The sequence below is a fragment of the Atractosteus spatula genome, chromosome 18 (genome assembly GCF_055471065.1).
Source record: "Atractosteus spatula isolate fAtrSpa1 chromosome 18, fAtrSpa1.hap1, whole genome shotgun sequence".
Classification (NCBI taxonomy): Eukaryota; Metazoa; Chordata; class Actinopteri; order Semionotiformes; family Lepisosteidae; genus Atractosteus; species Atractosteus spatula.
The window spans coordinates 17,658,766-17,680,573 of NC_142723.1; the positions used below are offsets into that span (position 1 = coordinate 17,658,766).

A 21,808-nucleotide genomic window follows, 5' to 3' on the forward strand; every position below is an offset into this window, starting at 1 on the left:
TTGTGGTTTAACATCGGCAGCCAGCCTGCAGTCCTAAACCCAGTCAGAGTTTGAAAGATTCAAAGAGAGAGTGGAAGAAACTTGCAAGTCGGCACAGTTCCCGGGGCTAACAGAACAGATATCTGTTCTCTCCTTCATCGACTTAATGGGTAATCTTCTAATTTAGCTTTCCACTCTCTTGCTTTTTATGTTTTATGCTTTTTATGTTAATTTGCTTTAGAACTATAGAAAATATGACATTTTTAAAGCCACTATGTATAATATGTTTTTTTTATATTCAATCACAATCTAAAATAATTCTATTTATACATAATTACTAATAATTCTGTATAATACTGTATAATAAATACTGTATTTCATTAAAAAAAACAATAATTATATTAGTGCTATACAGTACTGTGACATACAGTATAATATTTCATTTGGAGTTGTGGTAGCGATGTGCTAAGAGTATCCTGTCTCAGAAATGTAATAATTGCAAACTACTTCTACTGTTATTTTCAAGCTTAAGCGTAGGCCCACACTAGCTGGTTCACAGAACTGAATCTGTTTTAACACATAAATAATACTTAATTTTAAATCATTAAAATTCTCAAAGGCACTGACAGTGTTAAACAAGCAGACCTCTGCAGAATTTAAAACTGAGAACAGGTGGCACTTTTCACACAGGGTCTGGACCAAGCTACCCAACTCATGTTGAAATACCTGGAAGAGATTCTCAGATCCATTAGCTTCCAGCAGCCAAATGAGCTAGATAAGCCGAATGAGAATGTAAGTGTTCTCGTGTCCTCAAGATGGTTCTGTATAATTGTCAAAGTTAACAGTGTTTCGAGCCAAATGCTAGTCTGTGACAGATAAGATCCTTTTTTTTCTGATCCATATTTGAGTTTGACTTCTTACATCCCACTAAATTCTTATCTTTGTCTACTCTTTATCGAACTGGCAGTGGTCGAACAGCTCGTCTTGTTTTGACACTTATTTACAACACATCAAATCCATTTTCAGTTCTGTCTGGTCCGAGAAGCAGAAATTGACAACTGTGATAAACAGAGTTTAGGAGCCATTTAACACCTCTATGGCACACTTTGCTGCAAAAGCTGTCACCAAGTCTCTTTTAATTGGGCCCGGGTGGTGGAAAAATGGGAGCTTGGGGTAACGTTATCTGGAACTTTCATCTAAGTGGCTAATGGTCTTCCTCATTAAGTGGAAAAACACAATAAGCACTGTAGTTTTTTAATGCTCCTCTTGAGAGTTTGATATAAGGAGGATAGCTACAGGTTTTAAAACAAAGACACATTGCTAGTAATATCCCAAACAATTTTATGTAATGAAGTATGGAGGCACTGGGGATTGTTGTGAAATTAAAAATGTAAAACAGAGCACATAACACTGCATGAACATTTGGCATGAATTTGCTCATTTGAAAAAAAAAATCAAACAAACATGGGTTGTATTTACTCAAGTGCAGATTGAGATTGGGGTATGTAATTTTCAATTTTAGGTTTCACACTGTGCTAGAATATTGTTCATGCTCTGGCAGATGTTTAGTTGAACTTTATGTTCTTTGTGGTGAGGTTAGTACCCTTATTTTTATTCTTAATTCAATTTCAATCTATAAATGAAATATGTAAACTGACTATTGTGCAACACTATGTTTTTTTACATATATATGGATTCAAATAGCATTACATGCGACACTTTTAGAACTAGTAACACACTCCTAGACACTTATTGTTTCCTCTTTCGTTTTGAAATTTGAACTCCTGCAAGATCATGCCACGAAGTTTGTGAGGCGTTTTAATCGTTTACTCTCCGCCTCTTAGTTTTTAACGGTTAAATTGAGTGAGTGATTTTTTTAGACCACTGTGGTTGCAGCAGAACTACACTTTAAAAGATTCAACAAACGAATAAAAAAATGCCCTTTGCAGTCCTGCCCCAGGTTATCTACACCATGCTGTTTGAGAAGGAAGCAAAGAACTCAGAACATTTCCCAAATGTCTTGAAAGTTTAACAATTCGATTTCATGATCTTATCATAAAAAAGAGCAATACCCCTGTGCTCTGGCAGGTTCAGCCAGCTGTCTTGCAATAAAGGCAAACCCGTTTTCTGTGGTTGACCTTTTGGAAGTGCTGTGTTCCTATTGTGACAGCATTACCGAAGCAGCTGGATTTCCGACTGTCAAAGCTTAGTTTTATTTCTGTCTTTTATGGACTTGGAGGTTTTATCAGATGAATCATTATCGGAAGAGTTGTAAAAATTCTGTAAAAATATAAACCCTTTATGACTGCTAAAAGTAAAGGATTATTCAGAACATTATTGCAGTTGTGCAAAATGTACTGTATATCTAGTGACGTCCAATTTACCCTGGAACATTTACGGTCTTCATACCTATATTTACATATAGGTATACATGTAAAGTATTACAGAATTACCCTTTTTAAGTTGGTTTATAAGTAGCTTTACACTAAGTGCTGTAAGGGTTAACAATTTTATATTCAGTTACTTGGTGTTGCTGCTTCATAATTCTCAAATGGATGAACCAAGGATGACCACATATCAATAATTATATTGGTTAAGAGGATGTTGAATTTCTTGTCTCCCTTTGAACTAATATTACTGCTGTTTGAGTCATCTTTAATTAACTTTTCATATGTTAATATATTTAACCAAATTGAGGAAAAAATTAATTGGATTTCTTTACTAAATTATACATTGAAGTGGTATTTAGTTTGACCAAATTTTGCCTGGTAAAATTTATAAAGTTTTACTTCTTTTAAAACATTGCTACGACATTATGTTTGGTGTAATACCTAACCGCAGGTCAGAGTCAGAGCTGTGCTTTTCAATTTTAATGTTATCAATTCCCCCTCCCAGGACTGCTCTGAGTAATTCTATACATTTTGGTTGATAGGGGCAGCAGGGAATGAAGCCTGTTAAACAGGTTTTTTCAGAATATTTAGATTCAAATACATGTATATTCCTTATAACACTGAGGTTATGTTTCAGAGAGGTTGAATGCTCTGAGGAACAGTGCTCAAAGAGGTTGTTATAAAATTATCTTATGAGAGATCAATCAGCTTATGACTTGTTGAGTCATATAACCTGCATCCTGCGTCCATTCTGATTCTGTGCCTTACATACTGTACTTTATCAACCCGGATAGGAAATTTGCTTTACAGGCAGGTAGAAGGCATAATACATTGAATACAACATGAAACCATTAATAAATTAACATACCAGGGTAAGATGAGAAAAAACAAGTTTGCAGTTTTAAGTGATCCTCACAATTTAGAAAAAAACAAAGAAGTTGGGGTCACCAGTGTGTGTGAAATGCATCCAGGCAGGATGAAAGAAAGAAATAAAGTTAAGAACAACAGTCAGCTGTTCAAATCAAGCAGGTTTAAGGCTGTTGGAATAAAGGATAACTTATTTCACCTGCACTTATTTCTAGGTAGTCTAATTAAGCTCAGATTCACTGTGCCAGGCGTGGTCATGATAGGCAGAGATTATGCTGGCCTTCTGCACTGCTTGTGTAGATGTCGGCCAGCTGTAGCTGTTGTGCACCACTACCTGTGCTGGCTGCCTGCTCAGCCTGGCAGTCTAAGCCGTGCCCTGACGGAAGGAGCTCGCGTTCACCGTCAGCCTTGACATTTGTGCCACTTTTGATTGCAGCTCTCTTTCCTGCTTTGTGTTAAGAAAGTGAAAATTAGATGAAACGGAAGAGTGATTAGCATAGAGGCTTCACATCCCCCCCCCACTCAGTCTCATTAGCTTATTAGGAAAGTAACCATTATGCATTTTCTAACTGCAAGGTTGTTTTTTTTCTTTATTTTGCTTTCTATGTTGTAAGTTTTCCTTTAGTTGTTTTATTCTCTTTGTAAAAAGAGCTTGTATTGACCAAATTCTGGTCTTGCATTACAAAACCCCTTATAATTGTAATTCCTGTGACTTTCCCCACTTTGTCCCGACACCGAACGAGCAAATGTGCTCTGGATAAAACACATATCATTTCTAGCGGTGATGCTGGAGTAATAATTTCGTGTTTAGTGCAGATGATGACATCATAGATTCTTTCTTATGTTTTTATCTGTGAAAGCAAGACAAAGAACAAAATGTTTCAGAATCTATTTTAGGAACGCTGATAACTAACAAGATTTCTGTAACAGCTTTCCTAGTGATAGGACTGTCACCTCTAATACCTCATCACAGATTGTATGTTTCTTTGAAATTGGGCCTGTGATCCAGGAATGTGAATAAGCTTTACATGAGCAGCATGGATAATCAAATTCAGCCATTTGATTTTAGTTTTTGAAGTTTGCCCATAAGCAATGGAAATCCATATGTCTAAGGAAATTATTTTGCATCTAAATTATCAAGATTTTAAAGTTTTCTTTTGCTCTCGGTATATTAATTATTGAGTTTGTTAGCATGAGAAAAATTTAATGATTGTTTCAAACAAATTGACTTAGATGCTGTGGATTTTTATTGTTTTTATACAATGCAACTATAATTAAATGTTTCTTTTGTAGGTTTTTTTATACCTTAAAAATGAACACCTATCCTGACTTCAATATTCTGTTCATTACGTAGTGTGTTTACGTAAAACTGTTTTTACCTCAGAGAGTGACCCTTTCTTAGCTGTTGCATGAACACGTATGGAGAATTACCCTCACCAATTATATCAATTTCAAATTTTGTTTAAGGAAAGAACATTGTAATTAGAATAAACACCAAATACAGCTTACATTTAAAATATCCATTAAATGCTGACATGCTGGAGAGAATTGCATTTGAACACATTTGTAAATATTAGACATTCATCTGACACTGTACTGTTCAGTAAATGAACACAAATCAAAGATGTCTGCAGTATGGGTTATTCACGAATTTCAGCAGAAACTCACGGTGGAGAATAGAATGCCACCTGTGTGTGAGAATTAAGCAAGACAGCATATGAATCTGAGCCCAGGGTGATGATGATAGTGACAGCAGTGCACTCACTCCACTCTGTTCATCACTCCGGCTCTGGCGGTCCCTAATGTAAACATTGTATACAACGTGTACAAGGCAGGGGTTGTATATGACTGCAAAATCTTGTGGTCATATTCCTCATTGAGGCTGTGTGATTGCATGTAGACATTTGTGATCAAAAATATTACTGTCAACTGAGACAGTAAAGTTCTGCAATCTTAAAACCGATTACTTTGCTACTGTATGTAGATGATAAAAGTAGGTCTCTGCGGTTCATTTTCATCATTATGCCATTCATTTCATATAGTGCTCAGATCAGAGAAAAGATAATCACTGTAATTTAATTTCTTCATTATGAGGGGCTGGTTTGTCCTAAATGCTTGCCGCTCTGCTAGCTTGTTTGAAAGTTCCATATAGTCCGAATATGGCAACAAAAGCAGGAGGTTATTAGAAGCCGGATTTGTCACAATTAGGAGAAATCTTGAGTATTTTATGGTTTATTGGAATAAAAAAAAACTTTGTGTAGATTAAGAAATGTGTTTAAGAGGTTTTGAGAAAAGGGAACTGCAGTCCCCATTAAACAACACTCAGGCCTTTCATGGTAGCAGAAATGAGAGAAATAAAGTGATCTTGTTTTCTGTATTCCTACTGAAGTGAATATTCGGACATGCTTGAAGACTCAGCTGAGTTGGAAAGAATAAAAGATGTCAAGGTCTAGTGAAGAATCGATTGAAGAGCTTGACTTAGAAATAAAAGTTGCATTGGCACTTAAGCTTTCAAGTTTGGTGTTGTAACAATGTGAACACGTTCGAAAAAAAACAACAGTCCAGCTTTTAAACCATTTGGAGGAGAAACAAATGATCGGAATTTAGCACAGGACAATAAGACTGGGTTGGCCAGGAGGTCTCTGGACCCCCCGACTGACCTAATTCATCTTTGAATTCAACTGGTGAAACTATTTCGCACTTTTCTATCTGAGGTGCCGTGTGTTATGGCTACTTACACTTGACCACTATGAAGCACACAGAGGATGAGTTACCCTTTGGTTAGTGCACAATAATCTATCACACTGTTAACGGTAAAACGTTTCCTTCCATTATACCTAAAGTCTACCTAAAGACAGAAACCACAGAGAAATAAAAGCTCCTTCACCTAGTCAGCAATTGGCAAACATGTTTATGGCGGATTTAATTGCACAAATGCCTGGAAGAGAATTAACCAGTTACAAGTAAGAGTCAAATGTATTACATTGTGTCATTGATGCAAAGTGTGCATAACTCTAATTAGTTCAAGGAAGCATGTTGAGTCTTATGAAGTTAAGTACACTGTCAAATAATGATGAAATTCTGAGTTTTGGCAGTTGAGTGGGTTTATAGGATCTGACAGCTGGTAATTGCCTGGTACTTGTGTGCAAATTGCCCCAAGGAAGACTGCAGCTGATGAAGTCTCTTGCATGCTTCTGTACAGTATGTGCCGCAGATGTTTCTTCTAATGTTAGCAATGACATTCACTCTGCGTCTTTTTTTAAAGAAATGCATAAGGCTTTAGGTAGATGTAAAATAAGCTTTGTTTATTGTATTAATGTTTGTCTGAATCAGTTCAATTTTGCAATTTTGTCTTCCGTCTCAACTGACAGCAAAATGGTGACTTGTAAATGCCTTTAAGCTATTTTCTTTACAGAATGGGAAGACCTTTATCTGGAAAACTCTGAGCTCTTGGAGTAGAATCAGCTCCTTGTAATTTAACGCTTTCTGCTTGAACCTTTCAGTTTCACATAGAAGTTATTACCACTCATAACCTTTCTTTTTCTGTGATTTACACATCATTGACTTCTATCCATCGTGTTAGAGGCTGCTCACAGACACTACAAAATCGGCCAAATAGCCTCTTCTCATTCGTAACCTTGATATTCTTATGCTTTCTACACATTATTGTTTAGATTTATATCTGTGACAAGACTGTACAGTAAATTAAGCATTTTGTTATCATGTGAAAGTGAAATTTCCATTTGCTTGAGCCCCATCTGCTCTCAAGTATCATACAGTATGTCATGAAGTCTATGTGTTTTAAGCAAAAGTACATTCTGTGTGCATGGTTATACATTTTCTCTGATTCGGTGCTCTCTCACTACAGTCAAAAACCTGATGTCAATGTAAATCCTGCATTTCTGACTCCGTGAAGGTCTTTCTGCAAAACACATCACGAATAAAGAATATATTTCAGTTCACTAAACAGCCTCAAAAGGAGCTGATCTCTGGTGCTCACCTCTGTTTGTCTAAGAAGGTTCAAACCTACCATTTGTGTGTAAGCGCATCTATATATTTAATTCATGATGCTGATATTTCAAACCAGCACAGGAAAAGCATTCACACTATCCACAAATGTCTGTTCACCCTGAAGAAAGCATAGATGTACACAGTAGCCAGTGAAATGTTTTGTTTTGAACCTCGTCTTCTGTACTGTGTCCTGGATTGAGGGAGGAAAGTGAGAGTGTTTCGTGCTTAAAATTTCTGTTTCTGCCACTGTGGTAATTTAACAGTTTCTATAATTCAGTTCAAAGATAATTTACTGCCAGAAAAAAAAAGTTGTTTCTGAGAAATCTAAAGCTGCTTTTCTGCAACAATTTGTCTTGAAAAGAAAAGGATTCTTTTTTGTATTCTTCTTAGTCATACCTGTCACTTTCTTTTTTTTATAAAAAAATGATGACACTTGGTAATGGTCCCATAAAAGCATTTTGGCAAGTGGAACTATTCCTAGAAAGTTTCTGCTTTTGTAGTGGGAAGACAAAATACCTGGACTATCTTGACAAGCCACTAATTATTTTGAAACGAGTAACGATTCACGTTTCTCCTGTAGTTTATTCTCACTAAAGCTCAAGCTGTTAAGCAAAAATGTAGCTAACCTTCAACACCAGATTTTTTTTTTAATACTAATATTTTAAAATATAATTAAAATTAATTTTGTTATTTGTAATTGTAAGAAATGCAGATACAAAGGGGTTATTGTTACAATTTGTAATTGCAAAAAACACCCAACACATTCACAAAGCATATTCTCGAGGGGGGGTTCTAGTGAGTGTTTTTAAAGAACATTCTTTTAAAAAAAATGCCTTCGGTTGTCTTGTCACAGACTCACTTTCCCGACTGTGTGAAATCCAAGCGCCCTGAAATTGAGATCATTAATAAGGAAAAAAAAATGTTCAAAAATGAGAGGAGCAAATGAGAAAAAAAAAGAGAAAACTTAAGTCCCCAGATTACCCAAAAAGGAATAGAAACTCAACTTGAAAAAGGCGGTTGTGTGTTTAGCAGCCGTGAAAGGCCGTTCCACAGCTTCAGTCAGGGTCTGTTGGAAAGGTGAGCTCTCTCTCCCGCCTGCCCTCCTTAAATGAATCCCTCCAGGGACTCCAGGAGCGAACCTCCACCACCGAGCCCTCTGTTAATCCTTTCAGCAAAGCAGCGAGGCGAGACAGGCCGGAAGAGCTGGCCCCAGGAGACTCTCTCCAGCTCTTCCTCTCTTGGCTATCCATTATTGAAAGACACTGTCAGGAGCTGGCCTTGCGCATTACAAAGTTTCAAACTCCTGTTAAGTTTATATGAACTTTTATCTGTTAAAGTATAAATCTTCATTAAAGTGACACCTGGAAGTTCCATTAATGGAGCTACCAGTATGTATGTTCTCACTCCTCTGCCGTTAATTCAAGTGCAATTCTGGTTTGTTCTTTATTTTCTTTTACATTTGGTCGGTCACTGGGTTTGAATTTGTTCTTGACAGGTTACCACTACTTTTTTTAAACAGGTGTTAAAAACATTTTTAACTACAGGTAATTAGTTAATAGCTGCGTTCTTGTGATCTGATTGTTGCTCTCATTGTAAACGTGGAATCCAATAACGACATTTTCAGAGTACCAAGACGTAGGTGACTTTATGATCTCGTGGACAAATCTGTTTTTACGACACGGGAGGAAACATTTATTTTCAGGGCTCCTGGATGAAAGGTGAATAAGGTTTTCCGGAGTGAAAATACAGCCCAATTCACTATTATTCAACTATTTCTGAAGTTCCTGGCCTTGGTAGTGTTCCCTGTAGTACCCTGAATTAGAACTCATGTCTAAAACCTCTTGTGACATCCTTGGAAGTGTGTTGTTGCAGTTGTTGTAACCCCTCTTTCATACCCTTTGTAGGAAGTTTGTTACAAATTATAGTGGTGCACCAAATGGTGCACCTATGACACCTATAGCCTAGTAATAGTGCATGATTCTGGTTTCTGAACAGCTGTCAAGCTCAAGAGCGTGCTACATTTCCCCCTTGGTATTTACATGAACATTTGCCTCTAGTGGAACTGTTTTTATATCAGTGCTGCAGACCGAGAAGGTGTTCTACTGTATGTGATCGTGTGGGCCGTCATCCACTGCGTAAACTGCCACATGTACACTCTTAAAACAGCCTTTCAGGCCCCCAAACCCAAAATACATGTTTTTGCAAAAATATGAAATTGATCAATTTAATACACTGTGCTAGCCTCTAGAGATTAAGCCTTGAGAGCTTTGGTAAAAGGATGTTTTAATTTGTTCTGTCTTGGTGGTGGGGAGCTTTCCGTCTTTGAGGACCAAAGGATAAGGACGCAATACTACCATACAGCTAAAGCAAAATGATTTAATACCTCATCTAACTAAGAATATAATAACATAAGGAGGTTATGGATGCTATTGAGAGGAGCCCATTAAGCTCATTTGCTGAAGCTCTTCTGGTTTTTAGTAGCTAATTGATTCAAGGTTCTCCGCCTGTCATTCTTCTGAGAAGGCAGGTCATCAGCTCCAGCAGCACAGCCTTGTCAGAATCCCATAATCCTTTGCTTAAAAGGTGGTTCCTGTTCTCTGATTTGAGTGGTGCCAGGGTTCTCTGAAGGGAAAATGGGAATTTAACCTTTTCATGTACTGCTTTTCCTTATATTAATGTCGTGCTTGCTGTGTTCATGCATGTTTGATGAACAAGAGAATGTAACCATGGCTGTCAAAATCAACAAATTCCATGTATTACTACAGACAAAACAGTCTCAGAGAAAAATGTATTAAATAATTAAATGTATTAAATAATTAAATATTTCCATTAAGTAAGGCTATTCCCTTAGTTAGTTTGTGGAGCTCTATGGAGTTTCCATAGACTGCGACTTCTTAACACATGGAGTCAGTCTGGTGCTCTTCGGCAGTGTCTCTCTTTCCTAATTGGGTGTTCTTGTCTTTTTGCATAGTCTGGATCCAGTTACAAACACTCTTTTCAAAGTGTTGGAGTTGGTGAACTGGCCATTCAGATGGATGAACTAAGTTTGCACACATTTTGGAAAACCACCAGAATTTTCAGTGCCATGATTACTTTCTCTTATTTTCTACGGTGGTCAAATAATCCATTTGGAATAGCCTTTCGTTTGCACAGAGACTGGCCCAAATCAGAGCCAGATCACTATGTCAGTCAATAAAGCTGAACTTCATCTGATCTGTGCATGAACGCTCAGATACCGATACCTGTCAGATGGATTCAGGAACAGCCTTCTGAGACATCTGTTGGCTGAGACAACTGGGTGCCCCAGTTCAATTTAACACAAAATAAGCTAAATTATAAGCATAGCTTTGTGTGAATCCTGAAAGGTGACTTTAGGCAGCAAGTCGTTGACAGAGACACAATCTGTAGAGTATAAATATAGACTGTTCCCTAGCTCTGGCAGAAGCTAGAGAATGTAAATGTGTTTGCTGCCTTTAGAAAATCACTCCCAGTGTAAAGGAGAAACAGTAAATAGAAGAGGGCACAAGTCTTACAAAGTGCTTGTGTGTAGCTCTAGCATGAGAATCTGCACAGCAGATTCTCAAGAGGCCCACAGGATTGACTTTGTCAGTGCCTTTGAGAATTTTTAATACTTGAATCAGTTCCCCTCACAGTCTTCTCTTTTCAAGACTAAAAAGGCTCATCTATTTTGTCTGTCAGTGAAGGATATTCATTTAAGCATTGGAGTGTATCTGATCCCTCTTGTCTGGAGTGATTCCAGAGAAGTGATGTATTTTTTGTAATATTATTACCAATGCAGTATACGATATTCTAAATTACATCTTATGGCTGCATTATACAATTTTACCATATCTTAATTTATACGCTTGAACTGTACATCCAGTCTTTTCCTTTTGCCTATTGCTTCTCCACGTGAGAAAAATATTTAGAAAGTTAAAGTTGTTCACACAGACGTATTTCCCAGTTTATGCTTTTAGTTTATTACACATGCCACACCAGCATGCTGTAATTTCTAATTTGACAGAGGCATCTGTCAACTGCACCATCCCAAGGTATGTCCATACTGTATGTGCATGTGTGCAGTAAATGGTGTGGTAATTTCTGTGTATTCTGGTACATAATTGCATTCAGTCTCCATTCGTTTTTCCTGAAGCTTTGTGGAAGTTCACATTTCATTAAACATAAATTTTTAACTTTTTTACATTATGTGGTTTTTATACAGACTGCTGGAGCTTTTGTTTTTGCGCTCATTTTCTGATTTTAGTGTTTTCCATCTCTTATCACAAAGCAAAACTGTCCTGATGACAGATTATATAGATATTCCTGATTATCAGTTTGATTTATAGCCACACTGCCTGTGATATGATAGAGTGAAACAGAAATATATGATGTCAAAAGCTGAATACGGTACATCACCATTAATATACTGTACGTGATTATGTGCTTAAGATGTAATGATTAAATTACTAGTTGTGATGATTAAGGCACTGCAATGATATCACTGTTAAATGTGTTTTTTAAAGAGATATGGAATTTCTGCTACTGAGGAGCTGAAATACAAATTACAAAATTAGTCAAGAAAAACTTCAAGCTATACCTTTTTAAAGTCGTTTTTTTTAAGTACAGTGGTAGGATACTGCTGGGCCCTTGAGATTTGTTTATATTGAGTGCTTCTGGTACGATAATATTATTTAATGTAGAACTTTATATTGGCTTATCCTGAGGCATTTCGTCTGCTCCATGCTAAACACCGGGTTGATCTGTTTATTTTATACATCAGAGACTTCCCTTTCATCATCTGAAAGTGTCCTGTTTTTAAATCTCTACCCGAGACACTTCTTGCTCATGTAATATTGAACACTTTATTTTAGATTCTTTTGTATCTCTCCCTTGCCTTTCTTGATGTACTTTTTTAAACTGGCTTGTAGTTCATAATATACGTTTTTTCTACTTCCATAGTATGTTTCTTGATAAATCTAAATTATACGTTTATTGATTTATTTAATCATTTTGTGCCAGTTCTGTCGTGACTTTGAATTACTTTCTCATGGGATGAATCTAAAACTACCTCATTTCTTAATAGCCTGCTTTCCTGAGATTATAAACCTATAATTTATAAGGTTATAAGTATAATAAAGTTTACTTAGTTTACTTTACTTGAAAACTTACGGCATGTTAATTATAATTCCCTGATGGTTCTCTCACCTCTTTTTTCTTCACTCTCTCCCTGTTGTTTGAAAAGACTAGCTCACTACACGCATTCCCTCTAGTAGGTTTTCTGAGACACTGCTTAATAAAGGAAATCTTAGCCAGGTCTATCATTTTAATTTCACCTGCTGATATTCCTGCTGGATTTTTCCCATGTATGTGAGCAAAATTAATATCACATCTAATTGCACACGCATCCCTGATTTCTTTAAGTAAGACTTCATTATAATTGACATCTGGATTAGGTTGTCTGTAGCATACTCCTACACCATTTCCTTCAGACTTGTTGTTTTGATCAAGCCTGACCCTTGTGGATGCTGAGACCATTCTGATTCATGCCGGCTGCTTCCCTGTGCCTGACTGCTCTTCTTGATGGACAGTAATGCTTCTTCTCCTCATCCATCTTTCCTGTCTCTTTGGAATCCTGTGTTCTCATTAATGATGTTTTCTTCACCATCGCATTCTGTTAGCCATGTTTCAGCGATTCCAATCACATCTTAATCTCATGCTAATGTCTTTGCTTTTATGATTTGCATTTTGTTCCAGATACTTCAAGTTATGAGGTATGAGCATTTCATTATCCAATCGTTTGACGTTCTCTGGAGTACTGCTTTCGATTCCAGGACATGTTCATCGCCCTTGTTTGTTGGATTCAACCACTAGTTTGAATGTTTTTGAATTTTGAATTTGTGGAAACTTGGGCATATCCATCATGTCATTCAAATATAATGTAACACGTCTGTACAAATCAGTGATGGAGCAGGAAACATCTCGTCCTTGATGTCAGTTTTTAGTGTGGGTGCCCACCCTCAATACACACTGTGCACTTCACTAACTAGACCCATTTATTTTGAAAAGTAGGGAAGCCATTTGTCACTAGTTCTGTGTTCTGCCAGTGTCGCTGCATGCTGTATTTTAAAAAATTATTTAAAATTAAATTGTATTCTCTTATTGTAATGATTCAAAGATCATGGTTAAAAGACCACTTAAAAGAGTAGCAAGTCTTTCAACTTCCTGATACAGGAAGAGCGCAGTTCACTGCGAACTGATCTGCCTGAAAGCTCTTAAAAGTTTGAGAGCTTTGCAACGATTGGAATGTTGGCTTCTCAGCCGAAACGTTGTGTTTTCTCTCTTCTCTTTTTAGCATGGAATAAACCTATTACTTGTTCCTTGTATAATCTTTTGAGGTTTAAGGACAGCATTGTACATTGAGCATTCAGTGGTCATATGGGAGTACTGACGGTATTGTACATCCTAAAAATCTTGAACGACTATTACCAAAATTAGAAAGCACCCTGATTATCTATATTGAAAAATAAAGTAAATGATCAATTTCAGCAGGTCTTCTCATCAGTCTGTCACTTTCTAGCATTTTATTTAAAAATAGTAAATTTTCCAGAAACACAACCTTTAATGCAGGGTGGCAGGTACACAGAGGACTATTAATAATAAAAAAAAAGGTAAACATTGCAAAATATTGGGTTCATAAGCACCTTATGGGATCACAGACATTTCCGTTAACTGCATTTTAAAAGAAAGATTTGAGTTTGTATTGTAAGATCTAAATAAAATTACAGAAAATGCACGTTGAATTACATTGTAGTCATATCATTTTTAGAAAATGGATTAAAATGTGCTGCATGTTGATAATCCAGTTTAGTGTCATGAGCAAGAATAAGGCTATAATAGAGGACACTGGTCAAGGATGAATGAGTACTGCTTAGTATGGTATTGCTTTTTGCTTCAATCTGCTTCTGAAAATGAGTTGATCTGTGTGACTTCAGCTTTGTCCCTTTTCAAATTCATGCTGAAAGTCCTTCTCATTGGCAATACACAGGGCCTTCTCTTTTAGCTGCATGGAACAAATGATAAATTTGACCTTTCACTTCTTATTTTCATGTTTAAGACCTGCTGAACAGCATACATGGTTTTAGCAGCAGTATCTGTAGAAATACATAGAAGTACTAAAAGCATTGTTTTTCAACATATAATGCCCTTCTTTTCTCTTTGCATTCTTTTGGCCTTGCGAGTAGATTTTAACATTCCTCGTTGATCAGTGAAACAGCCCAGAGCTCTTTTTAGTTGTGTGGCTGGGATTAGTTCATGGAGGCCCATTGTGTCTGGTTTAAAAGTACCCGTGCAACAGTAATGTGTTTGTAAGATGAGGGTGCACATTTGTACTTTGTACAAATAAGAGCATCTTTTTTTTTTCTTACACGCAAAAAATAGAAGTAAAATCAAACGAAAATCTTATCTTGGTTTCTGAAACGTTAGTCAGCAATTTATTGTGTTTAGAAATGCACTGGTAACAACAGATTCATTCTCCAATATCTGCTATTAGGTGCCAAGTATGTGTGGTTTTATTCAATCATACTTTTACTGATGTACACAATTGAATGATTTACCATCTATTGTTTTTGTCTTGGAGATGTCTTTTCCAGTACGACCACAGCTCATGAGAGCCGGGGTTAGTCTAGGAAGTAACAAACTACAAAAAGATGTCTGTTTTTAAAGGTACTCCATAGTCATAACTGGGGCTGCCAGGATGCTGCAGCTTCATTCATCATCCCATGAATTGTGACTTTTGCTTCCTTTGATGAGGCCCAGTGGTCCTCTACATTTCCAGTTGTCTTTTGTGCTCATCCAGCTATGACTTGCAAAGACAACGGTGCTTCTCCTCCTTTTTGTTGTCTGAGAGAGCAAACGCGTCCGCTAGAGCAGCAAGCTTCTGCGCCCGGACTGTCGTATCGGACAAACCGTCAGGAGAAGAAAACCCATTTCACAGCAGACCAGATGTAGCGTGCGGCTGAGGTGTTTGATATCAACTTGTGCACCACAAGTTGTATTACAAGCAAATACCTTTTAAAGAAGCTTTGAAAAGATAAGTATAGATTATCATATTAGTATCATATGATTGCCAATAAAATACTGCTGTGAAATCTTTATTCTCCTTCCAGCTCCTGTTTTGTTTTGTATAACTTAACGGTGTTCTGATTTCATGAGTGATATACAGGAACAGGAGTCAGTAAGCACTTGGCATCTTACAGGGCTAGCCTAGATATGAAATATTATCATCATTTGGCAAATAAGAGTACAATAGTTACTTGCATTTATAGGTCTGTGTTGTTTCCCTGTTGTGTAATTGTCTGGTTTTTGTGTCTGTATAAATTTAGGTAACTTAAAAAAATCATTTTTAAAATTCCATGACATTTATGAAATCTTGATGATGTGCATGAGTTCAAAGTGATGTCCAATACTGCTTAAAATTCCATGTTTTTAGTCTGTTGTTTTGTTTTTTGATCTACCCTCTATAAATAAGTAATGGTCCAGTATAGACAAACTTTACTTACTTTAGTTAATTTTTAAAACTTTCTATATTAAACTTTTATGTTGCTTATATTATAAGCTTAACAGCAGTTAATACTTTCTCATAGCAAATCATCTTTGACTCTTCTCAGCATTATATTAGTCAGTAATTTAATTGAACTATAAAAATGTGTCGAATCAGACTCATACCCTGATAGATGACAGTATGTAGTTTGTTGTTCTGCATATTTCAAGACCAAAGAGTAAATTAGAGGTAACAGCCAATGAATTCCTTTCCCAGAGTGCTCTGCTTCAGCTATTTTAGATATACACTGCAATAAAAATGTAGTAAAAAGTATCACTATAAAAAACTGTTTTACTTTACAGCTAAGTGTTGTATTTTAATTATTGCAAAGCGGCAGTGTAAGAGAATTTTCTCCAGGGAAATTTACAAGTGCGAGATTTCCCAGTATGCCTGAAATATGCTGCTGTTAAAGCTGACTGATGGAGTCAGGCTCTAACAGTTATTGACTTACAGCTGTATCACACACCACTAGTTTAAAGATTGGTTTTCCAGCTAAATCTGTTAAACAAGTGCAAAGAATTTACTGAAAACCTGGATTTTAACTTTTCTTTTTGAGTTGATATGGTGATAAATTCTTCATTCTTTTATGGTTTACATCTGAACCATGTTTCCCAAAATCAAAATTCCGTTAGCTTCAACCTGCCAGGCTGTTCTTCAGTGTTTCACCCTTCATTTTCCCGAGGACAACCGATAGTGAAAGAGGAAATGACGCCACAAAAAAAATGCAACACGAGCAGGGAAAAGCAAATTGCAGTGTTAGGACGTATGAGTGAACTTTTAATTTGTCCCCTGGTTTAACATGAATATTTAGGAGAGGATGTGCCTGACGTATACTGTATCTTCCATAGTTCTGCTGTTGTAAAAACACACAGTACTTTGCCTTTATTAATTATTTCACTAGTCCGATTTTATATCTGGGAAACACTTGCTTGACAGTAACACCATTCATTACAATACAGTATAACAAGTATTCTGAGCATGAAATATGTTACGTTTTTGAAACCAGTATATATTCATTATATTACCAATCTCTGTTTGCATGCATGCAGAATTCTCAAATTCTACTAAAATTCTGCATGTACATTGTTGATTGTTCTAATACAGTATAGCGTACCTGTACATTTACTTATTACTCAAACAGCTTGCCATTAGACAGGTCTCTTATTGTTTTTTGAAATATGCCACACAAGATACAGTACGCTGTCACAGAAAATTGCACGCACTTTTGTGTACCGAGTAGCATCTCCCTGCAGCCAGTCATTCCTGACCAGTGCTGTACTGTCATCAGAACACACCAGCACAATTAAAAAAAATACTGGTACTGTAGGTTTAGCTTTTCTATCCTTTTAACTTATGTGGTCACCTCCAATTTATGGCCCATCCATCATTATCCAAATATTCTGTCACTAGTCTCAAATCAGTGTAATCATATAGCTTGTTTGTCAGTTCACCTTTAACTTTTCTTTTGACTTTTCCATTATTACGTTATGAAGTTTATGGTTTTGCTTGTATTCACTTTGCTGTGAAATGGGGGTTTTGGCTGTCGCGCATCACGGTGCTGCAGTAGTTACATTGTTATGATAAATTTCTCTACATTTATTTTGTAACCACAGCAAGACTTAAATCTGTTGCAACATGTTTTAAAAAAAAAGAAGAAGAGTTTTTTGTGTAATCCTGTAGAAAAAAATGTATAAGCTTTAATTATTTTTGTCATAGGATGTCTGCCACTCTGTTGAACAGGTCTGGTGACAATATGATTGAGAAGAAACACTCGCCAATGACTTATCAAGTTTTTGAATGCTCTGATCACTTAATGACAAGCTAGTTTTTTTCTCGTCCAAACTAAGCTGTAGTAGCAATCAAAAGGGTTATAACAGTACAGAACACCAGTACGGACCTCACATAACTTGTTGATGCTCACCACGAACATCCTTATATTGTGATTGTGTGTTATTTCTGAGATGTGTGAGGATATGAGAATGTTTGTAGCTATCAGAGGACTGTGCTCATAGGGCTAGGAAGGGGAGAACTGCTCATGATCAGTGTATGGAACCAATATCCGCAACCAAGTGGAAACTCTGTACCTCTTCATCAACGCAAGCTTATAAGCAGTGCCCAGTCATGAACTCCTAGGGGAGAAAATTAAACGTCTCTTTATATTTTATGCTGCAGGGTGTATTTGCACGTCGAGAGCGAAAGGTTGTTGTCCAATTTATGCTCTCCATTTTTTTAGACTTTTTCTCCCTACAGTGAAATGTAGGGTAGAATAGTAATGTGATTGACAACGTGCTGCTTTTAGACAGGATCTGGGAAATAACAATGTCTTTCACATTGTAAAGCGCACGGGCAGAGCTCCATTTTCCTTGAGCTAACTCAGTAGGGTTTTACTTAGTGCTCATAGGCAAAAATATGGATTTTCATGCCTCTCTTGAGATGGATTGCCAGGTACTCCAGTAAGTATAAGTATTTGAAAATGAGCTAGCTTATGCAGTAAGATTTTGTTTAGATAGGTCTATTCCTGTTCAGCAGTCACTGCATTGTTACCGGTGAAAAAAGCAATATTGTAAAACCCTGTCCATAGATAAAGCTTAATTCCAGTGAAACCAGTTTAGTAATGGCAAATGATGTTTGCTAGCGTACTGAATTAACATTTACTATGGGAGAAATGGTAGGGAAAAAGTGAAATTGCGTTTGTGTGGGCATTTTGCATAGTGAAACATCTTTAGTGTGATTTTTTGATAATCTGTATACTGTAGAGTTTTCATTTGCACTCGGGTGTGTGTGTGAAACTTACATATCACAGACATCATTCCTTATGACTTTTCCCTTCTTTGTCCGATCATCTTTGAAATGTGCACAGTGGTGAAAATTCTTTCAATTCATGCTTGTTCCTATTTTCCAGGGAAAGTGACTGATCTCTTAAGTGGCAAGACTTTGGCTAAGCACATGATTAGAAGGCGGGCACAACATCCCCTATAACAATGCTATGGCATATTAATGGATTCCTGTTGCAGTGGGAGGAGTTTTATCTATTGACTTACCACCTTTGCCAGCAGCAGTGTGATTTTCCTGCCTTGCTGTGGCCTGTCCGTACAGTTAGCCCATGTGTGGAATGTTAAATGCAAGGTGTCTAATACCGAAAGTTGAACGGAATAAAGTTTAATGCATTATTGTGATAAACTATCTATTAATCTTTTAAATGCAAAGCAGTTATTAAAACTCCGATGATAAATATAACAATTACATCTGATGGTCATTTAAGAAGCCTAGACCGCAGCAGAGATGGCTGTTTTGACCTTTGAAAACCATTTTCTGTCTATTTATTATAAGAATTTTTTTTAAAAGATCTTTATATTCACTTGCTCTGCAGAAGATAAAATTATATTTTGTGAAGTCGTTATCTGATTACTTTTAGGCTCCTGTGCTTCAGATTGTGGCTGCATTGCTCTCTTTTTCTGTTGTTGTAATATTAAAGACATTTTTTAAACGGTTGGATTTCATAAAAATGTTATTGTGATGAGACTAAGACTCAACCCAGTATAAAGAACCCGAGAAATTTTGGAAAATCTATAACCTTCCTTAGTAATTTGTACCTTACCGATAAAATAATAGTAAAGATGGACTTCATCTCGGGTCAAGGTCATCTCGGTAAGACCAGTCCAAAGCAACTCTTCTGCACTTGTGGGAGTATTTGTGCCTGACAGCAGCTGTAGACTTTTGAATTGCAGAACCCCTGTTTTACCTATAAATTTTACAATCTTCCCAAATTCACCAGTCTATTAGATTATAGCAACATAGCAGTCATAGAGTCCAGCACAGTTTGAAATATATAGAGGGGGTTTTATGAGTTCTGATTAGTCTTGCTTTTAGACTCAACTTAATGATTATATTGCTGAAGGGCTAAAGAAAGCTGTTTAGCCCCATTTGAAAGTCTTTTTTTCGGACCTCCCAAGTAGTTCAGCCCCTGAAGGTGCTCTGGGATCTAGGTGTCGCAAGTTGAAGCTACTGTATGACCTGACTTTAATGACAATGTCACAAGAGACCGAACACGAGTGGCTGAGTGCTTTTGGCTTGCAGGTAACACAGTGACTCCTGTGTCTTCCTGAGCACTTGCAAGGATGCAGTGCTGTTGGTGAGGGGAGCATCTCTCCCCCAATTGGTAGTGTACTTCGCTAATTGCTCTCCTTGTTTCCTAGTAACCATGAAAGTACGCTCTCAATTTTACTGATCCGATTTCAAAAGATGTAAGTTTCAGACCATGAGATCATTACACTAGAATAAAATCAAAGCTACTCTTTGCTGAGATTGATGATATTTGTTTTGAGGTCCTCCCAAGAGGTCTGAATACCTTCCTTCTCTTCCCTAAGGCATTTGTGAAAGTCGTGTCTCTTGGTTAGATTCTTCAGTGCTGACATTACACAGATAGTGATTAGTAACTACATTCAGTAAAAAAAAATTAATATTAATACTTCAATATATAATTAATCAATTAGCATTATGTTTCTTAACTGCTATAGATATACCATTATGGTGAACTGTATGTATGTGTTTGAGAACTGCTTTACTTCATGTTTGTCCATAACGGAGGTGCTTTTGTTTAAGAAATACCAGGAAAATGCCTAGAAAAACAGATGATTAAATGTTGCATTAGGCTAACTTCTGAGGAAGTTAAGCTATGAGTGTATTGGTGTTATATGCAGTATCTGTAATTTCTGTAGCAGTGTGTGGTTAGTGCTCTGGACTCTGGACGAGAGTTCACTGGTCATTTCAGGGTAAACTAACGCTCTACCCATCAGCAAAGTATGGTAATTTGTTGTAAACAACTTTTCTTTCTTTTTTATCAAAAAACAAATAACGAACATTCAATCACGACCAAATCTGCCCCATGAATCCTCTTATGGGTGTTTTGTGTATTTGTCTGTCCTATCCCACTCTAAAAATTGTAGTTTTTATGTGACATGCTCTAAGAAAATGAATCTTTTGGATGATAAAATGCAATTCTGAATGCCGATTACATATTTTATGTGAAATAGTTATGTAATTACAATTTGTTAACTGAAAATATGATTGCACATTTGCGTACTGTGATGTAGATCTTTATTCTGAGTGTTTTTTACCAAAAATATGTGGATTTTGAAGGTTAATACATGTTTTTGGTGACATTTTGATAAATTGATCATTCATGACCGTGATAGACTCTGATGACTTTTATACATAGGCAATGAATCCCTTTATTAGTGAGAGAGTTGATTGAGCCTAGGTAATGAGATGTTTTAACCTGTCGAATACCAAGCCTAAAAATGAAAAAAACACAGAAAAGAACCGATATTGCCTATGAAACAAATAACACCGTCCTGCCCTCTGCATGTCCACACGCTGTCGATCGCTGTCTGTGGTGTTCACATCTACCCTACCCTGTCAAGACGTAACAGCGGTTTGTCATGGACAGGGCAGGATCTGAAGATCTGGGAGGCCACGAGTCATGACACCTGATCGAGATCTGTGGGGAAAGAGCGATGGCCGGGGAAGGAGTGTCTTGTCACTGCAGAGCTCCGTGTATCGTGATTGATAGCAACCTGACTGCATGGTCAGTGAAGACATCGATCAAGTCCTGGGTCCTCATTTACTGCCTCTCCTGTGTGCTCATCCTGACGGTGCAACATTCCTGCATGACCTGTGTACCAGCTCGCCAGTCGTGATCCCCTTAACATTATGGGGCTAAGATGTAATGATAACAGCCTGATGCAGAGCAAGCATTGCAGATGTGTATCGCTTCATGTTCTGTACCGTTAGCCTCTGGCTTTCAGAGTTTGATCAACTTGTTGATGACCAGTGTCAATTAGCAAAATGATATTATGTTTGCCATGTCTGCTACATCTGCTACAATAAAGATTGTCGTTTTCTTAATTGTGTTGTCAATTTGTTGAAGTTATACAGTTTTCTGTCTCTTCAGCCATTCACA

At 36.9% G+C, this 21,808-nt stretch overlaps 1 protein-coding gene across 1 annotated transcript in view; it reads left to right on the plus strand.

Moving 5' to 3' along the window:
- mad1l1 (mitotic arrest deficient 1 like 1) overlaps window positions 1–21,808 on the plus strand; it is a 280,158-nt gene that overhangs the window by 111,251 nt on the left and 147,099 nt on the right. The gene's annotated exons all lie outside the window — the stretch shown is intronic.